This window comes from Varroa destructor, unplaced genomic scaffold (genome assembly GCF_002443255.2).
Source record: "Varroa destructor unplaced genomic scaffold, Vdes_3.0 BEIS01000004.1, whole genome shotgun sequence".
NCBI classification, from domain to species: domain Eukaryota; kingdom Metazoa; phylum Arthropoda; class Arachnida; order Mesostigmata; family Varroidae; genus Varroa; species Varroa destructor.
In genome coordinates, this window is record NW_019211457.1 from 36,981,423 (window position 1) to 37,002,563 (window position 21,141).

The 21,141-nt window shown below is 42.1% G+C and overlaps 2 long non-coding RNA genes across 4 annotated transcripts; one reads left to right on the plus strand and one right to left on the minus strand.

Annotated features, from left to right (window-relative positions):
• Nucleotides 1–42: 42 nt before the first annotated feature.
• LOC147756150 (uncharacterized) lies at nt 43–13,662 on the minus strand. Of its 3 annotated transcripts, none has more exons than XR_015327629.1 (5): nt 12,948–13,662; nt 8,915–9,035; nt 2,421–4,177; nt 2,074–2,172; nt 43–935 (listed from the first exon to the last, which is right to left on the minus strand). It is a non-coding gene; the product is annotated as an uncharacterized LOC147756150 (long non-coding RNA). The 3 variants fall into 3 exon arrangements; XR_015327627.1 differs by adding an exon at nt 1,023–1,158 and having other exon boundaries at nt 2,074–4,177; XR_015327628.1 differs by having other exon boundaries at nt 2,074–4,177.
• LOC147756151 (uncharacterized) lies at nt 9,985–14,290 on the plus strand. Its single transcript, XR_015327630.1, has 2 exons — nt 9,985–11,133; nt 11,295–14,290. It is a non-coding gene; the product is annotated as an uncharacterized LOC147756151 (long non-coding RNA).
• Nucleotides 14,291–21,141: the final 6,851 nt, after the last annotated feature.

Below are 21,141 nucleotides of genomic sequence, written 5' to 3' on the forward strand. Positions count from 1 at the left end.
CTATGTAAACGGTGGCCACCATGAATCAATATGGCCGTCGGGAGTAACACTTTTGCCGCATGCAAAAAAACTTTTGTTTTAAGAACAACTGAGTGGAAACTTTAAGTTTAAGAACTTGAAAAGTTCATCCCGTATATAAATCGAAACGAAAACAGCACAACGATCGTGTTTATCCGTGTTAGATCCGTGTCTTTCCTCATGCTCTAACTAGTACACTTCAAACAATGAACGGCTTTACGTTTGTGCGCATTGATTTGATTAAGCACGCAGAACAGAGAGAGTTTATATCTTTATCCGGGTATATTATTATTGCTGTTGTCATAAACGTTATCATTATTATTTTATATAATTCTTAGGACTATTATTTCGACAGTCGCTTTGGTGAATTGACTCTAGACGCACAGTATCCGAATGGATGGCCTTGCAGGCTTTTCCATTTGGCCGTGCTCCAGCTTCCACTCGATCCGATTAACTCTGCCATGGAATTTAACCAGCTCAGTTATATCGTATAGGTTATCGATCCTGCAATGCAATTAGGCTGCCCCATTTCGGTAAAGACTGTAATTTAATAACAAAACATACATGTACATAAAAAAAAATAACGCGGTCACGGGGCATCAGCGCGTTTTGTATTAATCTAAAGATCCAGTAATCTAACACATGATGATTGTTACTATTGTAGAATTGTATATTGGCCACGCTATACTTTTTTTGAATGGATGGAAAATTTAGCCTCGTCGGAGAACTAAAGATATCACCTTTGTCGTCCGCCGTTTGTCCGATGTGCAAGGGGATTGTCGCACAAGTTGAATTATGGTTGGCATTCAGTATCTAGATATTCATCCAGCTTCGTCATAGGTTATCGTTCCTCGGAGTATGGTCTTCGGATGCCATGCACCGTTTCGAACACGCAAGATACCGCGTGACAAAAGAAGCTGAAAGCAGATTAGGCAGCCCTTTAGTCCCAGTATCCCTTAAGCGAATTCCAGTTATCTGATGACTGTTTGCGCGTCCGCTCGAACCTTTTCTCCATTGAACGTCGGCATCGAGGTTGATGCGGACCGCCAACGGCTCAGCAAAACTGACGAAGGTCCAAGGGACGTCAAGTCCAGAGATCTCTAAACATAGTAGTAATACAAAACTCGTCCGTGTGAATATCTGCATTGATAATAACAAAATGAGTATATCTGAATTAGACTAACTGGTCACTTTTGTATATGATCGGGTAAACTATATATATATATATATATATATATATATATGCATAGACATGATCAGGTGAGCTGGAAATTCAGCATCTTAGTGCCAAACCGGCATGATGCTCCGACTGATGCCTTAGGACGCATGTTCGAATAGTGCATAAAGATGCGATGGACCATGTCCTGATAGACCTACTAGGGTCTCTGATAGAACGCAACTGTGTCGGGCGAATCTTCTCATGGATACTTCTGGTTAGCATCGGAGGATTCGGCAGCCTGATAGTGTAACGTGAAAGTATTTCATGCAGGACTAAATATCTGCACTCTTTAAAACCGTATTATGAGCATTTGGGAAAAACGCACTCTCAGAAAACAAAACATCCAACATGGAGGTTCTTCAAGGTTGCATTGGAATCTTAACTTACTAAATAAATCACAGTTATATTATATCACAATGATTGATAATAAGGTATGCTACCTGGTAGAGGCAAACATGCACATAACGGTCGTATGATGAATTAAATAGACTCCCTTTTTACATTAACGAAAACAAATAGTTTTATAATAAGAGATACTAGTAGAAGTACGACAGTCACGATAGAAAACATTGCCATAATTTATATTGAGCATGCGTCATTGCAAACAAATAATTTACTTTTAAGAATTTCTTAAATCATTTTATTCTGCTTCCCTCGTTGACTTAGGCCCATCTAGAGAGGACCGGGTTTCTGGAAGCCTTCATCTAACAAATCCACATTCAGATGCTTTATCGAGATTATTTGCCTCCTGCCGATGCGACGAGACTAGTACTATTCTAGATACAAAAGGAATTCAAGATAGTTTTAGTTACCCTGCACCGCGTCCCCTTAATCACCTATTATTTGTGAAAGGACTCGACGTTGGTAGATTATGTTGCGGAATATAGACGTCGCCTAAATGTATTTTCAGGTGCATGGTAATTTTTGTCCTGCAACTAAATGCGGATAGTCAAAACCATTCGTTAGGATATTTGTGAACGGTTCAGATCGTCGAAGCGTAGGCTGTAAGGTAAAACAAGATAAACCACCATCATGACCATCGTTACATTGTTAGAAACGCGTCTGTATGTGCCATGGAGACGCAGACAGAAGATGGGTGGGAGAGCTGATATATAAACATGAACGGACCAACAATGCGGTCACCCAGAGGATATGCGAGTATTCTTGAGGGCACTTTGCTTACCTTAAGTATTCGACGGGTACTTGTTGCTCTTATATCATCCTGTATCGTTCTAACGTGTGCCCGATCCGTACTTATACAATCATATTATAAACAATGACACAGAACAGATCGACATTTTGTGCATTACGTAGAATAATCAATACATTGTATAAGCATTTCGCAACCTCTATGTGCCACAGTACCTAATAGCCCTTGTGAGGCTGCCTTTTGTTGTCCTGTTGTCATTGAAAAATGTTAAATTTTGTCTCGCGCTCAGCAAATACCAGTTAACAGTATGTGAGATTTCCGTTACAACGATTACGATATCCAGAACGATCCAATGTCTCTATTGTCCATCTAATGTCTCAGAGGCTGTGAAGTGTTAGTGTTGATCCTATAGAAAGCAATCGTATTTAAAAATAGTAGAAGTATTCTTGCAAGCGGTTAACAAAGTCCTTCTATGGCACTTGTAACGATTGTGCTGATTTAAGCGTCGTTTCTACGCCCTAAATCTAAACTCGACTGTTAGGACAAGATTAAATTTTCCTACCTCTCGTTGTATAAGTCATCTATTAAATGGCTTTTATGAAAATACTTACGCATATCATTTTTACACTAACTTCACTCTCTACGTAAAAGGTTTTTCCCGCATTACGACACTGCTGTACAGTTGGATTTATCGAAGCAGAATTTAAATGACTAACTTATATGAAGGTGGTATGGTTAAAACTTATTTGAATATTTTTCTTAGAGTTATATCAAACACCGAGAAGGTTGTCGCTAGCATCAACGCAATCATCTACCGGCCCGCTACCGAGACTGGCTGCATGAATATATACGAGATCCGGATACAGAGCTTCAGCTCCTGCGAAATACGGACCAGATCCATAGCGTACGCAGACATCTGCAATCATAACAGCGAACATCCAGCGTTTTGTTAAACGATTATTTCGACAATTGGCACATAATTTTATTGAGTTTTTCCTTTTACTCGACCTCATGTGCTTGAACCCAGCACAAAAGGAAGCACATACTTGATAAATCCTGACGACTTTAGTCAAGCCATTATTCTCAAGTATTTCAACCGCTTAGGGGCTCAATTTCGTTAGGTAACGTTCGAGTTTGATTAGAAGCGCGAATTAACACGACACAAAGTCCAGTTTTCAAAGCTGGTTGTCTTTCTTTGCCGTTTGTACCGTTGTAGTGGACACAAGTCGATAGCATCCTCAGTGAATATCAACGAAGTACGGAAGTAATTACGCATCCGCCGTCACATCATAATGAACTTACCGTGTTCCCTTATATGTCCTGCTGAAGTCCTCTTCCTTTATTCGTCAGTGGTCTGTCTGTCCGTCCCACTTTTGGCACACGACCAAACTTATTCTCGCTGGATTTAAATAGACATATATACTCGCAATAGTATAGTGAAATGTGGCTAAATATTTTCGGTCTACGTTACGTAAGGTCGGTACGAAAGTGGGTACGATCGCGTGCCGGGAGGGGTCATAGCAAACCAGGGGAGAAGGCAATTTGTTGTCACCGATATTTTGTGCTGATTTCCGCTTCTCCCTTGCCTGCGTCTGGCTGCTTGTCGCTTGCGCGGCGTCCTCGGTCCGAAGTTAAGGCATGTCGGTCTCTATCAGGCCTGCAGTAACAGGCAGTTTCACTGCTACTACTACAACAACGACTGCGAACATTCCGCCCATCCTCGAAGAGCTCTCGCCTATCTACAGAGTGGATGGCCCATCTGCTCTTCTGTGTTTCAGCAGTTTTTTACCCTGAGTGGAAACGGAAAAAGGAAAACTCAGACAGCGGCACCTGATGTATAACCGTAAATAGGTGTTTCCCACCAGAAGTAATTCGCTATCCACACGAGTCATCAGTAGGAAATTTTTCAGTAACGAAATGCAAGGCAAGGAAAGGGCTTGTCGCTCTTTAAAGATCGCGTGGGCCAGAGCGAGGCTTGCATAGGGCGTCTCGTGTGGAGCCGACTTTTGACTCGACTAATGAGAATAACAAGCTACCCTTGTGGGGGGCGAACGAAGAAAGAGCAGGATTTACCTGGTCGGATTAAGTGAGCTGGAAATATTTTGTTTCTGGTATTCTCCTATTATACACCATAGGTGCGGCGAGGAGCTGTGACAGGGATGATGAGCGCGTAATAGGCACACGTATCATACAGAAATGCAAACCAGAAGTCAACCCGAAATAAGATCATTTCAAATTTAGATTCGTGGGATTTGCTATCATTCGACGAGAGAACTTTAGAACACAAACAAGAAAGCTGTATGATGGGCGCAGCTTCAAAAGCATTATACACTTTAATGCAGTCATACCAAAATGTCCTCAAACTTGCCTAAAGAATAAGTGTCTAAGTGTCTCGCCATAAGCAGTTGAAGTTCGCAAATAAAAGATACCCCGGCAAACACTGCTTATTGAAGTTCTGTTTAGAATAAATTTAACGACGTTACATCTTAATCGCAGGAAATCCTTGAAGATATTATGTAGTGACTAGCTGTCCAAGGTCACAGGGAGAGATGAATCAGCATTTACTGTAAATATATAGGTACGAGAATTCACGAGATGCGTAGCCTTGTCAAGAATTAAAGGACTCGACCTAAATTTAAACTTATCTTAACAGATAGCTAGCCTAACGAAAAATTTACCCTGTTCGACCTATCTTTAAGCCCATTGTTCTGAATCTATGGCCCGGGTATCGCATGCAAAAAATTTCAGTCGATGGTTATTACAAGGCCCAACAAAGGACTTTATTCACGACGCTCTCACATGTATTAGAATTAGGCTAGGTACTCTTCCGAGGAAGATGACAATAAATAAACGAGCATAGGATTAACCAAATAAAATTTAAAGTTTTCACTTGACAAAGAATTTACATCATAAGTTTCAAGCACATACTACGATGAATTGTTGATAAATAAATGAAATGTTGATATATAGCATATCAGTATAATGTGTAGGAAAGCGATGTCCGTTCGCAGCACGGCGCGAAACACAAGAGACCTTCCTTTTTCCTATATTTCCCTTGTTCGGCCTACGCATATCTAAACTTTAAATTTTGTTGCAGCCAAAAACAGCCCTGTTACCTGAGAGCCTCACTTTATCAAGGCTATTCCGCGCATTAAGTTCTTCATTTACCTTGTTTCAAAAATAGGTTCCAAAAACTTCAACAAGGCCTGACAAGATCGACTTGAAACGTTCGATCGGGAAGGCACTTCAGTTGTTACACGAACTGCGGTCTCAAGAGTGAGCATTTACTTCGGTCAGTTTGCGTTCGACCAGGATTTTCCTGACGGCCATAGAAAAGACTGTTGGGCTTAAGACGACGCAAATCTTGTGTATTTACTAACGTTCATCTCGTTGCGTCCTTCAGCTTCAATTCAACTACGGCAGGATCCGTCTCGGTGATTTGCTATGGGATGGCCAGTTCAAATATACGGTTGCTCTGTGACCGACTAGGATGAATGATAATCACCTGCTATAAACTAGTGTATGTATAGCCATTTAGATTTGATATGCGCATCTATATAGCCCTTAACTGTTCCTGAACGATTTCTTCCGTATTCTATTGTGCAATGCTCGACCTCACTGCTTCATAGTTCGAAGTCCATAATTTTTTCTCACGCCTTTCTAAAGTTTTGTTCTACTTAAATGACTGTGAAGTGCAACCATTTGTTTTTAAGTTGATGCAATTGAAAGCTGATTTTGGGATGTACAAACTGCCGAAGAGCCTCAACTAGCGATGATGAAATATCTGATATAAAGCAGATAATAGATCATAAAGTCAAATAGCCAGAGGTCGTCACAATCGCAGTTGATAACGTAGAAACTTGGGCGTATTTAGATTGCTTTAAGAGTTTTAAAGACTACCTGTTCTCTTTCAATTCCGTTGACATATCCTATTCTTATTGGTATTGCCTGTGTACTTCAACTGGAGTTTCGCGAGAAGAAAGGGCCTCTAAATGACTTTATGAGGTTTGCATGTACTATAAGTTAAAATGCGAACGTCAGCTCGAAATGAATATGTTTGATAATGAGGACGTGCTCTTATTGGAAGCAAATGGTGCAGACGACCATTTTATAGAATTACCCCAATTGCACTAAGGGCAAATAACGTACTTTGTTCTTCCGTACTCTACGCAGCTAAGGCGGTAGAGTAACAATCGTGTTATTTTTCATTGCTTTTACTAGTTACTAGTTATCGTTATAAGTGATTAGTGTCACAGAAATATTAAGTACGATGCCGAGAAACTACATGTTTGTGGTATAGTAGACTACTACTGTGATAGACAAAAGGTAACGTGTTTCAGAAGAAACCAGAAATTTTACATATTTACCTTTTCCACGACTAAAAGTGTATTTGACCTGGTAAATTCATTACATACGTCTATGAGCCTTTTTTGTCAAAAAATTGAGAGAGATCCAAATGCCGCTTACAAAAAGGGCGGGAAAATGCCCTTTTTGTAAGTGGCATTTGCGGCAAAATGGCAGATTGCGAACGCCTGTAAAATATCGCCGTGGGTTTATAGATTATCGAAAGCGGGGAAAATGTCAATAAGCCTGGTAAAGAGCAGAGTGACTTGACAATTGTTAGGTTAAAACTTCTCGTAGCTGCGCACAAATTTTGTATTGTAAATGAAAGATTCACCTTACTAATACAGCGTGAGAATTTTCGAACAAAGCTGTATATTAGAATCATTATAAGCCAGGAACTTGAATTTAAAGTTTCAATACCACCAAGGTTCCGAGCTTAGTGAGTACTATTTAGACAGAATTTCCAAGATTGAACCTATATGTAATAGCTCAATGCTTCATGAACTTATTTAGAAAGTAAATTAACCAGCTTTTTTTTTCTACCACAGCTTCGATTGAACTAAAGCGATATCTTCAAAGGCAAACGGAAAGCAAAAAACGTTTCATAGAAGTGATTAAGTTCTATTACATGAGATGGGTATTTTACAGAATAACTGAAACATCCAAGTAGCCTCAGAATATGATATATATATATAGTGTAAAGTTAAGCATAGTTCTGAGGTAACGACGGCACTTACCATGCCAGACTCATGCTTACTCGAGTGTGCTCGAGATGTCTCTTGGCGGCGCGCATGTTAAAAAAAAAACTCGTAGATATGCCAATAATTGAGTGACTCGAAAGGCAGATTTGGAGTTACGCCAGACGAACCGTGGTATTCGAACTGTCTGATTTGCTAGTAAGTTCGTTGTCGTAAAACATCGTAAGCGTAGGAAAAAATACTCCGTTTTGTTACCCATCCGCTTCCCCGCATGAAATCAGCACTGACCAATATGGCCATATGGTCCTTTGTGGAGCTCCATTTATCAATGGCAAACATTTCTAGTTTCACTAACAATGTCACAATGGATCAATCATGACGAGCTAGTAGATGAGAGTTTGATGAACATACGGCCGCCCTTACCGGTAGATTCGTTCTAGACCATTTTCGTATGATAACGTAATTCCAGCCGTAAAAAATAATAGCAACGCGACCGATCCGCGAAATCCCTATTTGTATATATAAAACTGATTCGGCTAAATTTATATACGCCCAGTCTACATACAGTTTTACAGAATAGTTTTCTGATACGAACGAGCTTGATTCGGGTTGCATTAAACTAAAGAACCTACAATATGTCGCTGCAATGGTCCTAAAGTCAGCTTTGAGCATCTCGTTCTCCCGAAGTGTAGAAATATTCTGACATTTCCGTTCCCACGTCGTGATTATTTCGCCGTCTCAGACTGATACCTAATTAGTGTCACGCTCAATGTAGCGGCTGCTCATTGCCACCTATTGAGGTGGCAGGTTGTTATTTTTTTATCAGGTAATTTTATTATCGCGTCGTAATTATCCAGTTAATTATCCTTGCTAGAGATATTGAACGCCATTATTTCACTGTATATATATATATATATATTTTATCGATAGCTTAGAACTAACCACGGCTTTAAAATTATCAATATAAATAAAGCGGAACATTTTTTCCGCTTGCTCATCTAGAACTGCTTCAATCTTTGACTTCCCCTAACATAGGCTACGTACACTTTTAGAGTCATTTTCGATACCCCAATGGAACGTTGTCGTAGTCTCAATAGTTTGTTGCACTTACCTTGCTTCTTCATGTCAATTAATGCTACCCCCTCCCCCCGCCGTCTCCCAAGCAAAACTTTACGTTCAACCGACGATTATGAGCCATACGTATTGGGGTCAAACCAACTGTTTTAAAAATGATCGAAATGAACATTTAGAGTAAGGAAATTACCCCGTGGTCAAGGTACTTAATTAACCTCCAACAGTTTTGCCAAAATGTATGTGTATGAACAGTGATAATACGTAACGCTGCAGTTTATCATCCAGAAACTTCCCGATATAGGTATTTTACCAATTATAATATATGAGTTCATCATCAGTTTTTCAGCAAAAACCATCACGAAATATTGAAAATTATTCTTAAGATCTAATGTGTATTTTGTATATATATACCTTTAAGAGATTATCAACATTTACCAAACTCGAGTTTGGCCAGATTAAGATGAAGTGCTCCAGGAAAGATTAATCATCCAATCGGCTTCATCGTACACGCAGCTTTCACCAGGACGAAAACCTACCGATCCAATAAAATAATTTCCGACCTTCAATTCGGGCTCGCTATGGGTCATCGGCCGTCTGAAGTTATGCTTAACTGATTAAGTAATGGTGACAGATGGTCATAGAGTTTAATAGATGAGATGGTACATACATAAACACACATACAAGTACATCATAAACATACATAAACAGGTAGATAGATAGTAAGACAAGCCTGTCGATGTCGAGATTTGAGGAGAAAAGATCAAGCAGTAACGACAATAATATTATTGTAGGTGTACTTCACCGAGCATCGTATACAATAACAGATGCATGTTCCTTATTTTACAGTGGTCTAGTCTGGTAGCTATACGCCTCACAGAGCGCCTACAGAATGACGAGCACGCGGCTGCAGGCCTCACCACAGAAATCACTGACAAGCGAATAAAAACGTTCTTCCTGGCCGTAAGGCGTGCCTGCCTGTCTGCCTGCCTGCCAGCTCCGAAACTGACATCGCTCTCAACGTAACTGTCCTCTTATTGAACATAGTCGTCTTTTATCCAGGCGACGTGCCTGTTCACAATCGTTGTCTCTCCTCATTAGTTTAGCTTAAGCTGGTGGTTGACGTGGAGTGGTATTTCTAACCGCTGCGGTTCACTATGTAGTTCTCTTGCCGGTTCTTTTTCCCCACATTGCGCCTCTGCGTCACCTCGTCCATTTGCGCAACGATTCTACAATTATATCTCCGTCTTTACTCAAGAGATGCTAGACCAACGAAAGCCGGACGGACGGACAGACAGACAGGCAGAGACGTTGAGCGCATAAAAAAGCGTGAATGCGTAAATGAGAGGAGGAGGAGGAGGAGGAGGAGGAGGAGGACGAGAAATATGGGTACCTGGCTTAGAAGAGCAGAGGAGGCTGAAAGGGACTTAGAAATGAATGACTGAAGCGTCGTCCGCATTCATTTCCAGCATAGTTCAGGAAATTGCTGCTTTCCTGATACAGTTTTAGGCTGCAATGCTAGTGCCATTGCTGTGGTAAGTGTTCTTCTCCAAGCCATTTCCATACGAAGCGGTACGTATGAACGGGCTGGCTGATGCGCCGTGCTGACGCTGCCGTTAACGTTGTCGTGTTTAGCCAGATCTTTATCGCACCGGCTGCATCAGCAATAGAATGAGCTCGCGACAACAGCGGCGGCAGAAAAGCACTCGAAATCACTGCCGGTGGGTCAGGTCGTCCTAAAAAGCGAAGGATGTTCGTTGCCGAGCACCGGGGGATAAAAACGTTTGTGTGAGGAGAAGGGGAGGAAAAGGAGGAGGAGGAGGAGGAGGAGGAGGCGGCGGCATGGCCGCCGCCGGCGGTCAGTGCGTTACAGCCAACTGTGAGGATAGCTTGCGACAGTAGAACCGATGAGTAACCACAACTGGAGATAATGGTGATGGTACTGATTGTAGAAGAGTGAAGGCGGTTGTAGTCGTTGTTAGGCGTAACCGGCTGGCACTGCTCCCCGATCTAAACACAGACTTCAACAAGCTATCTGTCAGGTGAGCTGACCGAAAACAGACAAAGAGAGACGACCGACCATCCGGAGACAAGAGCCCGGTCCACTACGAATGAAGTGATATACTAAAAAAAAAAACAAAAAAAAAAATAGTTTCTCTCCTTCTAAGTGTGCGTCGACCAACGGTTTCTTGTCTCTCCAGCTGACGCTGCAGGACACTACTACACAGAGGAAGATAAAGAAGGACCTTACCTTCCTCAGTCGAGTGTTATTAGCGGAGACCAATGGCGAACCAAGGCTCACTGTCTCCTTTCCGGTCGACCAGGGAAGAAGAAGGAGCTGGCAGATAATCAGGAGAACAAAAACTCTCAAAGCAAAAGGCGATCTAGCGACGTTGTCGCTTCTGTGGGAGAGCGTTCACTAAAGCAGTCAGCACAAAGCATCGAGCTGCCTTCGAACACGGAGTAAACAGATTGTCGGCAGCTATGGCCAGCTATCCGCTGCAGCTGCCATTGGACGATGATATAGCGAGTTGCTGCCTGCGCTAGGTACGCTCAGGTTAGCTTAACGCGAGCGACTGACCGACCCATCAATCAACCGATGGATATTCTGCTGATTATCGCCGCTGCCAAGCGTAAGTACAGTGTATTTTAACCATAGAATATCTAATAGAACGATATAATGCCAGTAATAATTATAACAATTGTGTAATCATTATCCATTCACCCAACCAACGTAAGAGGTCTTGCACTTCGGGGTACTGTTCATATCTCGAATTTTCTTGATTCTTTCCAGGAAATAATTTTCCACAGGAAATCCACTTCTGACAATTTCGCAGGAGAGCAATTGTCATTAGCGTCTGTTGCAATGTCATCAGTGCCTACACCAGCATTACCCACTCTCATATAAACATGCTTACTGGAGAGTAAATATGAATTCGATAAGTGGAGGGATGCATTTAGGTAACTTTTGGGGGCAAACTATGAGGGAGGAGCAAACGTGGTGGTTCGTTCCGACTGGGATAGCTAGCTGCTGCTTCGGCCAGCGCTGTTTATCCCCTTTCCATTCTTTCGCGTACGCTTTTGCCCTCACCCACTCAGCCAGGACTTATTCACGTGCGTGAGCAAAGCTGCCCTATACCACTGAATGCTGCTCTATATGGAAAGCATTGGGAGCCCATTACGGCTGTGAGGTACATTGCAAGAAGGTGCCGGCTGGTCTGCTGAGGCAGCAACCTCATCATCATCGTCGTAGTAGCAACCTATCGAAGCGCGCGGCGCAGAACGCCCGCCTAATTTGCATCTCTGAGCCATAGTCCGATGATGGCTCCCACTGCAATGAAACTATACCTCGCAGTGGCGAGTTCTGCCATAAATGTGTTTATGCTTCTTAAATGTTTACGTCGAAAACAGCAAGGGGGAATCTCTCATGTTCCATTGCTTGGCCATGTCCTAAACATTTCGAGTAAATCTCCTTTTGCACCTAAGCCACTTTTCCATCTCAAAAAGTTGTCTCCCGAAAAAGTCACTAGAAAATTTGTCGGGTAGCAGCAGTGGCAACAAACATATAGAAGTTGTTTATGTTTATGACCGGGCCATTACCCGGTCACGAATGCGTTCGTCTGCGCCAGCCTAACGCCAGGACTCACCGCCGTTACTCTATATAGCTTACATTTGCTTGACTGAATTCTGCCGATATTCCTGCTCTATTTAGGAAACTATTTGAAATACCCATTTTAAACAGGCATATATACATAAACAATTCACCTCGTGTTCGTGTAATAATACGTTGGCGATCGACTAGAAACTTTCACTATTTCTAACGGGAGGTTGTTCTCAGGCAGGCCAGTTTTTGTCGTATCAGCATAGAACAGTTGGTTACGTTGGTCCTAATGAAAATAATAGCTAGCCAATTGATTTCCCTCACTGCATGTACCTTTCACCTTGTCTTAAGGCCGTTCATACTTTAACTTTTCGCGAAAGTATGGTAGTAACCTGTGATTAGTATTACAGAACAATGTCGGAACGACATTGTGCGTCTACTATAAAGCTACTCTGCTAGGATATAGCAAACTATACAGCCAAGCCACTGTTTCTGTTACATTTTTTCGATGTTCAGGTCCTTAGAGGGAGATGATCATCTGATCGGTCAATGAGGGATTGTATTAGTGATAATACATTACCGGGTTAGATTCAGGATTAGCAGGTTTTTTTTTTTTTTTTTTTCTGCCGATCATGAGAATTTCTAACGACACTTTTCAAGACCAGTTGAAAAATTAGCGGAAAGCTCTAATTTAATTATCTCACTGCACAAGACGCCTTTGTATTTATTTATTTAAACTATTTTCCAACGTACAGTTCTTCCGTAAAAACCACCCCAGCGATGGTTAACTAATAGGCACGCTTTGCAAGTGAGTACAAATTAATACCATTAATACAAATTCAATACCGGTGCTATATAAGACGTCACGTTCACTGCAATCCGCTGGTTTCATGATATCCTTTTCCGAGTCTTCTAAGCTTCATTGTGTTTGATAACTCGAATGTCTACAAATACATATGTTCTTCCTATTTAACTTTCTGTATTTTCTGTTTTACCAGCCGCATCGCAATGTATCAGAAAAGCTGCAGAATAGGACACCATCAGCATATTTTAATGTTTGTTTCATTAAAAAAAAATAATGAAAATAAGAATAGCGCTCACCGCTACAACTGATACGGAGAATACGCATATAGAGGCACAAGCGGGCAGTGACGAGTTGTGATTTGTGACTGGTGTTAGCATTTGTTGATTCGGCGATGACCACGAACAGAAGGAGGGGGAAGGGAAGACGATTCTCCCTAACGTTGGTCGCTTCCATTTTGCGAACAGAATTTCTTGATGCAAAAAAGATGGCTCATATATATACTCGAACATACACAGAGATCACAAACGTCTGTATAGAGCAATTACTATCAGCGCCATTTGGTCAGACACAGCTAGTACTCGAACTCATCTTGGGTGCCTTCGTCTTGCTGCAGCGCGGTGAAATTTCAATTCAATCCTATTTTTTTTTCCGTCCATTTCTTCTTCGCATCCTATCCTATTCCCATCTTCTTTCCCCGATCGTCGTGCGATATCAAGCAAACCTCGTTTCTCCTAACTTCATTTTTGTGACTGTATGGGTGTGCGTGCCTACGTGCGTCTGTGTGTGTAATGTGTGACGTTTATGTGTACACTTTTTGCGTTAAAGATGCCTGTTGTATATTGAGAGGTTTATATGAGTTTGTCTGGTCGATTGAGTAGGAACGGCGGCAGCGACGCTATCCAATAAGATCGCGCGTATGGTCGTCGTCTAGTCGGCTTTTTTTCAACTTCAACCGCGGCGGCAACGGTTGCGGCTGCTGAGTCAGGCCACCGCTCGCCGTCCCCTCTGCTGCTGCCCGCGACGACGGCCGGCCAGCCAGCCAGCCAGCCAGCCAGCGCGTCACGTTTACAAATTTATCAGCCGTTAATTCATTCATTCACAATCATTGAACGGTGGGAGGGAGACAGGCAAGGGCAGGGTCGAAACGGATGGAGACGAAAGGCCCAGCGACGCCGTCCTGGTATTCGTTTTGGTATATGTTTTGCTCCCTGTCAGGTGGCGTAGAGGTAGAAGGCAACATCACAGGCATCATTTTGCCTGCATTCTGCTAAATTATTTGAAAAGCCGACAAAATCAATATGATTTCGCGAGTAGCGCCACGACAAGCAAAACTGACAGGTCAATGGTGAAAAATAAATAAGTCAAAGTGAAATCTCCATAGAAATTATTTTGTTTTTGTTTTTTTTTTTTTATTGCAAACAACTGCTGTTTTTCATCCAGTAGAAAAGCAAATAGCTCCTTCTTTTCAGTTGAATTACTAATGGGTCTAAGCTAAAATGAAGGTAACAAACGTTCTGTAGCTGCTTCAGCTTCTGTTGCGACTATTGCAGTAGACGATTGTACTGTATGTCCGAGGCAATATTCCCGGTGTGTACGTACGCGTGTGTTGTCTAGCGTACGAGTCGTAGTAGAATTGAAATGGCGTCAGGCGTTCCTAACGGGCCATATTGACGCGTCGATTGTCTCGATACTCGTCTGCTATACGCGTGTAGGAACATTGCAGATGATACTCTAGTCGAAAGCTGAATAGTCTTCAGATGCTGCCAGGGAAGATATAACGAATATTAATTACATATTTTAAAATATGCAGATCGCCGTTAGGTAACATATAGGGAAAAAAAAAAAAGAAAAAAAAAAAGGGAAGCCTCGAAAACCCAAATTTTCAAGGGAACTGAAACTGTCTATTTATCATATTATGTGTACATGCTCGGAAAAGAAGGCCTTTGTCTAGTTTCCATATGGCACAAAAGCCGCCTTTTTATTTAACTTCCGGTACAAAAAATATCGTGGCTGAAATACCACCAGACTTTCAGAAGTCGGGTGTCATTTGACCGGAGTAGGACCTTCGCGGGTTTCGTAGGGACACGTTGATGATTCTTTAATCGATTGAACACCCTATAGAAAAATGGTGAACCTAAATTGCCTGTATGTATAGAAGCGCATCGGCCCGCCTTTTACTGGTTCGAATACGAGCTATCGACGAATTACACCAGCAAAACCCAGCGCTTGGCTTTCCCACATTTGTAATTAACCCATGAGCGTACATTTCTTCTCGACTTGTTATTGGATTAGTTTTAGAATCGAGCATTACTACAACGCGCCCCTGTCTATTGGGGCAATTCTTCCTTTCCAGTAAAGAAGCAAAAAGCGGTTCGACGCGCGCACCCGCGCAAACTTAAGGACTCCACGGTCACTTTTGTAGTTGATTTTGGTCAACAGTTTATTATCACGGCACCCAAACGATTTCTAAACACTGCCGATAACCTCACGATAGTGCAGACAATAAAAAGCCGAAAAAAAAATAATCCTTATACTTACCGGTGAGGCATTTGTTATCCAGTGCAGTTTTTTGCCTATAGGCTGCCTTCTGCATTTCAGCTTTGTCACGCTTCGGACGAGCTATTGAGGCTGCACCTGTCGTAAGAGCTTGTCTTCCGGACACCTTAATGATGAACGAAGTTTCCTGTCTGATCACACCCCGTTAAAGGGATCGCTGATCATCATTAGGAACACCGAGCGAGTCGTGCACGACGAGAACTATGCTGGGCCCTTCATCACGAGTCACATCGCATACGCGCTCAAGCATCGAAATGCTTCGATCCACCTAATACTACACGTTTCAGAGTACACATAGATTTTTGCTCTGAAATTACTCTGAAAGCATCTGGTTAGCATGCAGCGTTCGGATAGACTATCTCCATACTCACCGATTTTCATCGATACATTCAATGGATTTAACAGCATCAGGAAACAGCTTGAAAGATAACGATTTTAAATGCTTAAGCATAGGAGTTATTGATATTATGGAGGATAAACGATTATGACGATCATCATTATCGTTGTCGTTATCGCTAGCAGCACCCACTGATAAGGGAATTCACGCTTCGAATCACTCGTGTGGCTGCTATCCTGATCGATTACCGATTCATGTTGAAATGTTTTGGCTGGTGGGAAGACTTCTGTCTAAAATTGTACATATCAGTAGATAATTTGTTGTGGATTCTACAAGACGATAAGCTATTCATAATGAACTGGCCGGTCAGTGTTGTATGGTGACGGTGAGACTATATTATGACTCTTCGTTGTCGAAGTTAGATTTAATTACTGCTACATATTGTTCGAAAGCTTGAAATAGCAGATTATTGAAGTTAGGAAAAACTAAAAATTGAACACAAGACAAACAACAAGTACTACATTTTAATCGCACGAAATAGATCTGGCAGTAGGTAACCGGGTATAATTGACTTTAGGTGTATGATGGGTACACAATATGGACGTTCCATTGAGCAGTGGCACCTATTCTATTTTCAAAGAATTAAAATGATTTCCTTTTAGGATTGCTGAAAACGAAAGGGCCCCACAATACCCTTAATAACGAGGCCGAAAAAGGACAAAACTTGAAATTGGACGGCTACAAGGGCGAGCACCTCATGGCGTTACTGGTAGTAAAGTCTGAAAATGCTTCAGAGCCCGAGTTGTAATTGATACAGCTTAGGTGAGCTGAAAAACTGTTTTTATTAGGGAACGGTAACATAACATCGTGACGTTTCATATACAGGTCCTAAATGCGGCAAGAACCTAATATGGTTTGGTTATTCTTTTGCTAAGATCTAATTTAGGGGAACCGATACCCGCTTCAATTCGGAATTAACTAACTAGCTAACCTAAACCCCCAAAATAATAATTTTTTTTTTCTACGAAACATGGAGGTTACTAATGGGTTTAAAATATGCTTTTAGGCTGTGAAAGAAATCTCGCTTTTATAAAATTTATGGTAGCAGTATACATTACAGTATATTTAAATCGTTTTCTACGGGGCGCCTCACATTTACCTAGGCTTGCGCGCCCCATCATACCTTAGTTAGCTGAAGTCTTGGATCAAATCTACGAATCATATGAAAAAATATCGCATTCGTTTGTTGCCTACGAGTTCTTATGACGCCGTTTTACGTGATCATCCCTATTTTTTTCGTCAGCTTTATGATTATCCGTTCATCGACAAGCAGCGAATAGTACTGTGCCCTCACCGGCATGAATACCGTTGTCTTCACCCCCATTGCGAGCTTCCCTTTGCTTTACAATTTTTTGTCTTTCCGTCTGCTCACTCTTTCTGGTCTGCTAAAATCTGTCTTTCTATTCGTCCGGACGCTTTCGTCATCTACAACAAAGACCCTAACCCGCTTCTCGTCTCCCGCCTTCCCATGCGTTTGCTGCCTCCATCAGCTATTGACATCTGAGATTTGCGACCCCTTTGCAACGGCGACTGTAGTCATGGGCCCTAGAATGATGTTTTTTGCTATCGATTGAGTCCCCGCACGTGGGGCGTCTGAAGCGGGATAGCAGACAACCATCGAAGTGCTGCTACTACTGCTATTGCTACATACAGACCGCCGACTGCTGTTGCAGTAGAAGTGCCTCCTCCTGTTTCCCTGACTCGTTCTTATCCTCTGTTATCTCTTTGCTGGTGTTGCTTTTTAACCCACACTGACGGTGACCTCTTTAGCGGCCATTTTTCAACGGAGATTTCCCTTTTCGACTTTGAACAATCCGCCGCCCTGATAGCGTTGTTATTCTTTGAGTTTGGCTGTCTTGCGCCCGCTGCGTTGTTTCTACATTCAGGCGACCGCTAATCGTCGTATTTGTCTTGTTTCATATCATTTTGTCGATGGTCCACTCATTCAGGTAATGGCAGAGCAAGGTGAGACCGGAGTCACTTTGGCCCCAACAATGCCGCAACAACCTCCCTCTTCTTCTTCTTCTTCTTCTTCTTCTTCTTATTAATAAGATTTAAGATACTCCGTTAGTTAGAATCATTACATTATTATTATATTACGCAGATCCGAATTAGCTGATAGTGTCATCACCGGACCCACCACGTACACCTGTCTATGAGTTATATGCTAAAACCTCTAAATATATATGTATATATGGCGAAACGCAAGCGGGCGGGCGGGCGGACGGACGGACAGCTGCAGCACGCCGACTACTCCGTTAATCGATATCAACTGACTGATGGACTCTACCGGAGCTATCAGCCTCTTTGCGTAACCGATAGTTTGGTAAAGCAAATATATTGAATCTACTGGAAATACGGCTTCCTAATAGCTACGCCGATGGGAAAGAGGAGCAGAATAGATATTCGTTCATTCAAATTTTATTGCTCGTGACACGGGTTAGTAACTGTAGTAGCTTCTTCCGTTTTGAATCCTTCTTGAGGATAGAAAAGTTGCTATAACGACATTACTTTTGGGTCCTTACCGAAAAACTAGACAGTCCTTTATTGGGTCCGCTTGGTAAATACTCAGAACATAGAGGTGAGGAACGAGTCAGCGTCAGGGAAGGGGTACGTTTCATATGACATCCCTTTCTGAAAACAAAACAATCTATCTGTTAAGGAATAAGGACCAAACAGTATGTCTTGATGTGTAGTAATGATCATGTGCACCGACCAAGTAGGCGATCTTAACGTAGCCTTCACGCACGTTTCCTAGTCCTTGCCTCTGTCAAGTGCTCAGCGTTAACACTACGAACATTACACAAGGCGGATAATTTAGTCGAGGAATGCTGATGCCCTCGTCAATGATATTATAATCACCACCGTTTTAAAATACTATAATAAATAATGCTGTGCCACTATTTCGCTCGATAGTAACTAGGGCAAAAATTTCCTACCTCTATTAGGTCGTTTCCATATTTCGGCATACCATACACCAGTCGTCGGTTAAGGTTACCAAGTGGAAGCTGTAATGCATACGGTCATTGCCGCTTCGTGTACGACTGGTGCGTAAGACTAGACCTGTCAAGGATGTTGTTGGAAATATGTGCAGTGCTAAGGTTCGATTTGCTTTCTCATAGCTCAAACGCGATCGTGCTAGATTCTAGCTGCACAACAACACATAATAACCGTAACAATTTATGCCTCGTTCGGTAATTCAGCTGGAACGGAGAGAGGGGTGGGGGCAGCCGATGGGACACAGTTGTCGGCAGGCCATGTGTTGCTTGCTTTGAACGTATAGCAACGTTGTTTGAATCGACAGAGAACTTAGAACGTTCTACTTGAATTGGCGTGGAGGTCCAATAGACTCAAAATTGTCCAATACGACCGTTAGCCACTGAAGAAACATGCTTATCGGTGCTGACAACAACGAAAACTACTCGGGCTATGCAATGCTGGAAGACTATTAAATCTAGCCGTGTATCTAACAGGCAACCAATAATGGAGACGACATCCAATAGTCATGCTTTACGTGCCTCAAAAGTGTACGCGCTTAAGCATTTGGTAGATTATGAGAGAAATGGTGATCAAGGATCATGAAGAACGAAGCGATACGTTTGCTTTATTATCGCTTTGACGTAAGTGCGGTCAAGGTACGTACGCTATATTATGTTGCCCGAAACTGATGAGTATCGGCTAAGTATAAATCAAGCGTATCGAAGATCCCAACCGATCCGCAATAATCATACGTGTAGCAATATGCCATTTTTATGTTGTAGTTATTATTGCCAGGATAACCTGTTCGCGTCCAATAGCAGCGGCGAAATTATACATAAGGCGTTTATAGTGGCACAGTTCTGTATGCAGTTTCTATTCTTTTTGGTGATCCGGATTAGAGATGGAAGGATTTCTCTTTGTACTTTGAAAGGTCTACGGTATGCTATTAGTTGGAGCGTTACTTTCTAACTTGCGTCAGGAACATAGTGCAAATTTTAGACGAATTCTTTAAGTTTGCCACTTGCTGGACGTATATATTTTCGGATTACTAATCAAACGAGAACGTTAGTCGACATGGTCAGAATGAACAAGAAAACAGCTAAAATCGTGTTTAATCCAAATGTTTTTGATACCATCTAGACCACCGAAGGCACAATCTGAAAAAAGACATCGCGAAATGAAGACGCAGCGCTTCGTGCGTGCGTAAGGACAGGCACCCACTGTGTAATGCTGAGGATTTGATGATAAAATGTATAGCTTTTCATTATCTGTAGCGATGTATGTTTTCGTAGCATTTCGAACAGTGACAAAAGCAAGACGTAATACGGACTGTGCCTCCTTAAAATTGATGTTCGCCATCTATTTTGCGTGCAATACCGTTGTTCTTGAATCCCCTCACCCCCCGCCCCCCAACAACCGCCGATAGTTGGGTCTCTTTACACAAACTTTGCAAGCATTCATAGGCAGCTGCTTCGAAAGTCGAAGACATAGGGGCGTTGGTGGTGACTGGCCTCCTTCGACTGGCAATTTTCGATCGTCACCATCGTACGTAGCGTGATCAGGGGCAGTAGCAACAGACAAAACATTATAATCATGTATTAAATTATCAATTAAATAAATGTTACGCGCTCGAGATCGGCTGACGATTGCCACGCTGTGATACTGCTGAATAGCTGCTCCTCGCGGTTTATTTCGTTGGCAGCTGCTCCTTTCGGTCAATTTTCATGAATCAGATTTTTGAAAAGCACCAAAATAACAACATTCTGTCTCGTACATATTAAATTAGTGTCGAATACATTCAAAGGCGATCGCCAGGACCGCATTGAGAGATAGAATAGAATAAAACTGTTCTATCGGGGATTACCTCATCGAAAGACTGTGGTTGAATATTATGGATGGCCTTATGTTACGTTACAAGAAAAGAGCGCGATGATCATTAGAACAGTGAGCCAAAACGCTGATTCGAAATGACTCAATCGAAAAGGGCAGAATTACTATTGAGCTACGAGACAAACGTAAACGTTGCGACGGAATCGATTGTCTCGTGTGTACTTCAACTACGACAGGCAGCAGAAGACGAAACGGTTATAGCTTTGTGAGCGTGCACAAGAGAGACTTACTTTTTGGGTAGAATAAATCAAACGTGCTTACAGACCAGCGAGCATGACGTAGCTCCTCGCAAATTCGCTACATACGTACGTTCAAGCGTGGCGAGAAAGCAACAATACACAACTGCCAGTATCCTGCATGTATACACATATGTATAGAGGCAAGCAGGCTAATTATCGATCTGGCCATATAAC